The sequence below is a fragment of the Xyrauchen texanus genome, chromosome 32, assembly GCF_025860055.1.
Source record: "Xyrauchen texanus isolate HMW12.3.18 chromosome 32, RBS_HiC_50CHRs, whole genome shotgun sequence".
Taxonomy (NCBI): Eukaryota; Metazoa; Chordata; class Actinopteri; order Cypriniformes; family Catostomidae; genus Xyrauchen; species Xyrauchen texanus.
Window position 1 is genome coordinate 5,549,741 of NC_068307.1, and position 8,992 is coordinate 5,558,732.

The 8,992-nt window shown below is 40.6% G+C and overlaps 1 protein-coding gene across 1 annotated transcript in view; it reads right to left on the minus strand.

The window, feature by feature from the left end:
• LOC127625972 (alkaline phosphatase-like) overlaps window positions 1–8,229 on the minus strand; it is a 31,976-nt gene extending 23,747 nt beyond the window's left edge. Inside the window, exon 1 of the mRNA XM_052101477.1 lies at window positions 8,103–8,229. The gene's annotated coding sequence lies outside the window, so the exon portion shown is untranslated. The remainder of the gene's footprint in view (window positions 1–8,102) is intronic.
• Window positions 8,230–8,992: the final 763 nt, after the last annotated feature.

Sequence of the window (8,992 nt, forward strand, 5' to 3'; positions counted from 1 at the left end):
CACAGTCAGTTCCTAGCCTCTCACGGCCCCGCCCCTCGAGCCTCTCACAGCCTCGCCATCCCTGGCTCCGCCTCCCGTGGCTCCACCTATTGAGCCTTCCACGGCTCCCCCTTTCCTGTCTCCTCCTCCCATCGAAGCTCCATGGCTCCACTCTCTGTGTTGCCCACGACCCCACTGTCAACTCCAGAGACTCCAAATTCCTACATAAAGCCCCTCTCAGCTCTGCTTCCTGAATCTTCCACGACTCCACCATCTACTCCAGAAACTCCACCTCCTGACTTTCCAACACCTACTCCAGTTTCTTCAATTCCAGATCCGCCTATGGCTCCTCCTCCGATGTCTCCACCTCCTGTAACCAGATCGCCTCTTCAGCCTCCTGATCCAGTCCCTGCCCTGTGGCCCCCTCCCAGGCCTCCTGACCCAGTCCCTGCTCTATGGCCGCCTCCCAGGCCTCCTGACCCAGTCCCTGCTCTGTGGCCGTCCCGCAGGCCCCCAGCCCCTGCTCTATGGCCGCCTCCCAGGCCCCCTGACCCAGTCCCTGCTCTGTGGCCACCCCCCAGGCCTCCTGACCCAGTCCCCGCTCTGTGGCCGCCTCCCAGGCCTCCTGACCCAGTCTATGCCCTGTGGCTGGTCAAAAAATGGGAAATTTCAATACTGTAAATCATTTGGTATAATAATGTATTTTGCATTATTCAGGCAGCTAATGAAAAGTTCACAGTTTAAAATGTGGCATGGCTGCATTAGTATTAAAGCTCTCTATTCCACTCTTTAGTTCAAGGTCACTTAAATGGGATTGAGTACCACTGCACAGTTTTTTAATAGGTATGACAAAGCTGATTAAGGCAAAGGCAAAGGACTGTAGGATTTCTATTCCAAACACACACCTCCTCTGCTCACTTTACAACTGTTTATTGGGGTCTTTAGTCATTGTCCATAAAGCATCAGTCAGCTTCAAAGCCGTGTGCTCGATCATCCTATACACTAAACACCTGAGGTTTGATTACTTTGTATTTGCATTTGCAAGACATGAAAAATGGCTATTGTGCTGGTCATGTAAATATTTATCTCTGATGATACACTTGAGTGAACTAAGATGTTCCCATGTAGTTCAGTTTTGATGATTAAAATCTACAGAAACCAATCTGCTTTTTATTTGAAGTGTAATGAAATGAACTACTTCTGCATTCATGTATATACTGTATAATCTTAACTAAGATACCTATTCTACAGACAAAAACCTAAAGCTAAATTCAAGACTTTTTCTTTTCACACTCTGAAATGGTTAACCCAGGGCCATTCTTAACCCTGTGTAAATGCAATCCTGGGTTATCTTGATCCATATTTCTCACTGGTTATACTTGATATTGGATTAATAATTAATCCTGGGTACTCAGGTATCCAGATTGCTCAATGCACATTTGTAAACCCTGGGGTTTCTCTATTCAGTTAAAGCATTTGCCGATTCCCTCAGACAATAAAACTACAAAGCGTGTGAAAAGTTCCTGTAACTGTACAAAATACATGAATGTTTAATGAGATGAGCACTGGGGCAGTTTGTGATTGGATGTTTGGGGCTAAACAACTCGCAATAACATTCTAGCACCACAACGTGTCACGCTATATACCTTTGATAATGCAATTCAGGGTTAAAATCACATAAGCGTTATTAAGCCTTTTACGGAGCAGGGTTTCATAACCCAGCATTAAAAGTGCCGCTACCCTTCGTTACAAAACTTTATAAAATTAAGGGTGTAAAAATGTGCTACTGTGTTCTGCCACAACAAGGAGACGTTTACTATCACCCAGTCAAAAGCTCTGTCAAAAACACAGTGGGGATCCAACTGGCAGTATTCTCAAAGCTAGTCTGCAGGTAAAGAAACAAAGCAGTGCCAAAACACAAAGGAACAAAAAACAGAGAAGAAAGCTGTCAACCAAAGCCAATCTCCATCTGGATTCATGGCATCAGAACACAGACACATCTGTTTCTTGGAAGTAAAGGCATTTCAAGTCAAGTCAAGTGGCTTTTATTGTCATTTCAACCATATACAGCTAGTGCAGTACACAGTGAAATGAAACAAAGTTCCTCCAGGACCATGGTGCTACATAAAACAACATAAAAACAACATAAAACAACATGAGACTACACAGAAATAAATACGACTGTGGCAGGGTGGAGGGCGGGGCTGGGTCATGATTCCACACCTGGCCCCTAATTGGGCTGATTAGCCCAAGAGGGATAAGGGCCGACTGGAGACGGCAGTGCAACAGAGAGAGAGATTTACGGGCAGCTGCCCGACACCTGTGTGTTTGTGTCTTTTGGTTCAGTTCTTCATTAAACTATTATTTATATTGTCAAGCCAGTTCTCGCCTCCTCATTTCCATATTATCCCTTTACAAAGACCAACACATTTCTACATAAAGTCCACATGCAAATGTGTGCAAACAGTACAAAACGGTACAATAATTGCTAAAACAGGACAATAGGCACAGTAAGAGACAGTGTGGCACCGACCAGTACACAGTTCAGATAAAAACACAAGTGTCAGATAAAACAGGTAGTGAAAAAGATATTGCAATATAAAAGAAAATGCTTTGAATGTCAACATACCATACTATGACATAGTATTCAGCAGATAAGCTTATACCATATTTGGACATAGCAGTTATTGGGGTAGCAGCCAGGTAGAAATTGACAAGAAATGAAGTACAATATTTATGAACACAGTAGCAGTAAAACAAATTCCGGGTAGATAATACAGGAATGTGCAAAAATTTGCAAAGGGATTTGAACGGTGTTCAGTTGTGTGTCCAGTCTCTGAGTGTTGAGGAGTCTGATGGCTTGGTGGAAGAAACTGTTACACTGTCTGGCCATGAGGGCCTGAATGCTTCGGTATCTTATACCAGACTCTTCAGGGTGAAGAGTATGTGTGAGGGGTGCATGGGGTCATCCACAATGCTGGTGGCTTTGCGGATGCAGCATGTGGTGTAAATATCTATGATGGAGGGTAGAGAGACCCAGAGGAAATGGTGCAATTTCCAAACCAGGCAGTGATGCAGCTGCTCAGGATGCTCTCGATAGTCCCTCTGCAGAATGTGGTGAGGATGGAGGGTTGGGAGATGAGCTTTCATCAGCCTTCACAGAGAGTAGAGACGCTGCTGGGCTTTTGGTTATGGAACTGGTGTTGAGGGACCAGGTGAGGTTCTCCACCAGGTGAACACCAAGGAATTTGGTGCGCTTGACGATCTCCACAGAGGAGCCATCGATGTTCAGTGGAGAGTGGTCTCACCAAGCTGTCCAGAAGTCAACAACCATCTCTTTTGTTTTGTCTATTTTCAGAGACAGGTTGTTGGCTCTACACCAGTCTGTTAGCTGCTGCACCTCCTTTCTGTATGCTGACTCGTCGTTCTTGCTGATGAAACCCACCACGTCATGTCATCAATGAACTTGATGATGTGATTCGAGCTGTGCATTGCTGCACAGTCATAAGTCAGCAGAGTGAACAGCAGTGGACTGAGCACACAGCCCTAGGGGACTCCGGTGCTCAGTGTGGTGGTGCATTTAAAACAGAAAAACAAATAACCACCAATCCTTGTTTTCAAACTGGGACACACTAGCCCAGTCCGTTGCCAGACTACATCAGTGAATGAGACCTCTTCAACCAAAGAGGTGTTTGTGCAGAGAAGAAAGAGGATTAGGATTATTACTAATTGAGACAATCTCTGCTCACACCTTCATGTTATGAAAGCACTGCCTTTGCATTACCTTGAAAGGCATATCAACAGAAAGTATTTACAGCTGTCATCTATTTTATTTCCTGTTTTTCCACGTTATGTTGTTGTTTTGTCTGGGTCACCATTTTCCTAATACTCAGCACCACTAGTGGCAACAAATGGAACTGCAAATATAATTACCATTTTTAAACTGTTTTTCGAACACTTTTAATTCTGCTATTAATTAAACAAACTGATAGTCCTGCACCAAACTCACCCCATTCAGAAGGCTCAAACAATGCACAAAGTTTTACACTTTTCTCAGGAATCTACCCACAAATGGCTTGTCTTCTAGGTACAGTTGTCGCTGCATATTAAACTGAGATAGGAGAAAGTATTTTAACATTAAAAAAATGTATTTAATGTAAAAGGAATAACATTTAACTGCTACTAACATCCCAATGGCTATTCAGTCACAGAATATGAAATGCTGACAAGATCACAAGGATTTTATTTCACGGGTCCACATATGTCGAGCATGCCATAGGTTTAAAATTCAGTCATTGTTTACACACCCCTGTGTTGTTTTAAACCCAAATGACTTTCTTTATTTTTCTTAACACAAAACAAATTTTGCTCAGTGATGTAATACAATGGCAGTTTATTGTGGACACCTCTCCAAGCTTTATAAAGGACGCAACAATATAATTGAGAAGTATAATAAATTATTCCATATGACTGTTCTGAAGGCATACGGTAAGGTTTGGAGAAATTGCTTAGTAGGGTTGTGCCAATAGACAATGATCTCGGGTTCGACAATGGTCAGAGTGATTGCCAATAGCTGATGCCTTTGACGATGCAAACGTAAACACTGCACCCCCCTCCTCCCATGATCATATCAGGTGTTGGCCATCTCACAGGCTGACGATAGGATGATTTGACTATGGAGAAGATTGCCCAACCCTATCTTCACTGACCGTTGCTCTTCTGTGCGTGTTCATAAGAGTGCAAGTGAGCAACAGATTACACAGCCCCCACTCGCAAGATGGGCCGTTCAAACGAGAAACCGTTTGTTGGTACAATCGGACCACCAGAGAAATTCACAACATAAAACACAACACAACTGCACACAAACCAGACAACAGAAATGATAAAACATGACTGAAGAGTTTGAAATCGAAGAGGAGATGCATTTCTATGCCCTGCCTTATTTGTTAGAATCGGAGTACTCGGAAATCAAGCTGAGAGATGGAGGTGGCTGATGCAGCCACACATACACGCTCAGAAGCTATAGTCAGACAGAGAGTAAAGGAGACCACAGTGTTTTGGATGTTTCGCTCACTGAAGTTGAACTGGAAGAACCAGAGAGAAAGGCGGAGGAATGTCTCACACAGCTTCTCCATTCTGAACAGGTGTATGTGTGACAGACCTCCAACTGAAGAGGGTGAGACCACAGAAGAACAGTTGGTAAGTGTGATATTCACGGCCACATTGCACAATGCCACAAATAGAAACCAAGCTATCAACATTATGTCCTGTTGATGATTGCACCTGGTTAGGACAAACAATCGGATTTACATAAAAAAAGATACCTTTTATCACGTGTCGTTTGGTGTCTGGTTAGGACACGGTGTGACTGTGGCTGTCTCATCAGCTCACTCTATCTCTCTGTTTAATTTCCGAGTACTCCGGTACAAACAAATAAGTCTGTTTAAGGACATCTCCTCCTTTTTGATTTCAAACTCTTCAGATATGTTTTATAAGTCGGTTCTTTGGTTTCTGTGCAGCTGTGTTGTGTTCTCTGTTGTTAATTTCTCTGTGGTGGTCCTATTGTAGTAAACAAAGCGGTTTTCTCTTGAACGACCCATCTCACGAGAAAAGGCTGCGTGAACTGTTGCTCTTGTGCACTCTCATGAACGTGCACAGGAGAGTAATATATTCGATTTCGGTTTGTTTCTCACCAAACATTTTCGTATGCTTTCATAACAACCATAAGTCACATTCAATAATTTATTACACTTCTGAATTATACTTTTGCGTCCTTTTGAACATTGAAGAGGTTGTCACCATAAACTGCCATTGTGTGACATCACTAAGCACAAACTTTTTTACAGTAACACATTACAGTAAGGTTCCATTTGTTAGCAATACTTTATGCATTAGGTATAATGAATAAATAAATAACAATAATCTTTTTACATCATTTAATAATCTTTGTTAATTTTAGTTAATAAAAATGTAATTGTTAATTGTTAGTTAATGTTAGTTAATAGTGCATTAACTAATGTTGGATTTTAAAAATGTATTAGTATATGCTGAACTTAACTAAGATTAATAAATGGTTAATAAGTATTGTTCATTGTTAGTTAATGTTAACAAATGAAACCTTATTTTAAAGTGTTACCAAAATGTTCATATTGGTTTATAACAACATGGGGGTGAGCTATCCTTTTAACACAATACTCTTAACACTTAAACATTTTATCTAACTAAGCTGGGCAGCATTTCCCAAAAGCATCGTAAGCCTAAGTAGATCGTAGAAACCACTGGCTCCAAATGTTTCTATGATCAACTAAAGCTTGCAATACTTTTGGGAAATGCTGCACTGATTAGTCTGTCTCTCTGAAGAACTAAAACATTTCAAGAAAGAAAAGACATTTCAAAGGAGACATCCTCAACAATAGAATGCCAGTCCAGTCATTGTTACATCTAAAACTACATTAGTACATTTACATTTATGCATTTGGCAGATACTTTTATCCAAAGCGACTTACAGTGCACTTATTACAGGGACAATCCCCCCAGAGCAACCTGGAGTTAAGTGCTTTACTCAAGGACACAATGGTGGTGGCTGTGGGGATCCAACCAGCGACCTTCTGATTGTGCTTTAGACCACTACGCCACCACCACTCCACCACTTACAGCTGCATACAAATCAATAAAAATAAAAACAATCAATTAAAGGCTCACAAACAAATATAATGTCTGGGAAGCACTTAGGAAATTTTAAACAAAACCTCATCTTGCTGAATATCATTTTTTCTAAAGCTGTGTTATGAAGTTTCCTTTCTTTTCCCACCGATTAACCTTTTGTGTCTGTGACTTGCATACAAATAGAGAACAAAAACATGTGTGCAAGAGAAAAATACTTTATAATATTATCTCTCTCTAGAGATACTGTAAATGCCAATAAAGCCGTGAGGAATTTGAATTTGCAAGAGAGACAGAGCGAGAGAGACCGAAACGAACTAAAACTAACCCCATTTTAGCTGATGTCCATTAATCTTTCTAAACATATCTGACCATCCAGTATGTAACTGTAAATCCCAAAAGACGCACTGTCTAACTTTTTCTGTTACATTGACAAATATGAGAGAAAGCAGACAGTAGAAATGAAGACACAGTGAAGTCAGAGAGATCAAGAGTCAGGCACAAGGTTGGAATTCGTCTAATCTCAGCCTGTCAGAGCCATGTCTCCAGAAAGAATGATTTTTGACCCCTTGTCTTAAATTCCTAAATAATTTGGAACTAATTCTAATGGGATCAAACACTAATCCTCGGAGAATCAACTAATATCCCACTGGATAAATTCCAACATTGCGTTTTGTTTCCCAAGTTTCTCCAGTAGGATTTTATTTGATCCTTAGAGGAACTTCTGTTCTTCCAGATCATGAACATCGACAAATGCAATTGTTAAGGTTAAAATAGTAACAGAATAGAAAGGCTTTCTCATGCACCTGACATTGGTCGTCCATAATACCATAATTTTACCATATTGTATGATGTATCTAGTATTTAAATGTTAGTATATGCCTCATCTTTTGCTGTAGTTCACCAAATAATCTTTTAATTAAATTCATAATTCATATTTTGTAAAATGCACTTTTTGTCTGCTGATTCTTCATTCACCACACATTTTATATTGACTTTTGTCATCACTGTCTATACATAACAGGATGACTTGGAGACTACAATGCAGCTGTGCATCATGTGCAGAGATGCAAATGAACAGAAAGCGCTTCTCTTTTCAATGATATCCTCTCATTCGTTTGATCATACACTCTGATGGTAGCTATACGATGCCTAAGAGAGATTCGAAGTCTAAAACAACATCAAAAATCACCAGTATTCTCCACATCGCGTAAGCGCGTGTTATCGGATTTCTAGTTAATTGCTGTGAAGTTCGTCGAGCGTCTCGCCGTTATCCAGTGGAGTAAACGGAGGTCTCAATGCACCCTATGCAACGTGTTGGGTCTAAGAGACTTAAACGCGAAAATGTGATCACAGCACTTACCATTAGAACTCAGGACACACGAAGTGGTTAATAAACAGCGGCATTTTGCTCGAAGCCCATGATAAGAGGCGCTAAAAGTAATCAAAAGGACACTTACCCCTCTCTGCGATTCCAGCAACACAAGAGTCACATTCAAGTGTTATTCTCTCGTCGGGGACTTTTTATACCGCTATATCGTGTGCCAACCCAAGAGAGAGAGAGAGAAAGAGAGAGAGAGAGAGAGAGAGAGAGAGAGAGAGCAGCGAACGACCCCCGGTCCATTGAGTCCACTATTAATAATACCGCTATCTGAAGCGAGAGCTCCTCCTGTTGATAGTAGTCATTTGAGTCGCATAGAAGAGCCTCTTTCTACATATACAAATTTGACATGGGAAAGGGATGGTTTTGAGAAATGCATATTTTTCCCCCTTAAATTAAGTGAAAGTTTATATTTTAAATGCACAACATTCTGTAAAGCATGCTGCAGTATATTAGTAGGCTGCTGTAGCCTACGTCCTTAAATAAAACAAGAAATGCAGAATAAATAAAAATGAATATGAACAAGAAACCACAAAATGAAGCTACAGGATTACAGGAAGAGTTTGCAAAGAGAAAATTAGCAATTAAAGAGAAATATGCATAAAAAGAAGTGTATGCAACATATTCTCATGTGTCTAATTACTAATTACCTCGAATGCTTTATAGATGTTTCCCAAAGGCAACAAAGTAACAATGTATTATCAGTTGAGACTCAGAAAGATCACTGGTGCAATACTTGTTCAGATCAATTGACAGAATTTGCAGCATAATGTCGATTACCACAAAAACAATTTTTTTTTCTTTAAATATTTTTTTTTTATTTGTACGTTTTTAATGCAAAAATCTGGGTTACAGTGATGCTCTTATGATGGGCGCAATTGGTGCCAATGCTCTGAATGTTGTCGACTGAGATTGACTTCTATTAAACCCGGATTATTCAATTTAAATATTTATGAGGGTACACGTTGC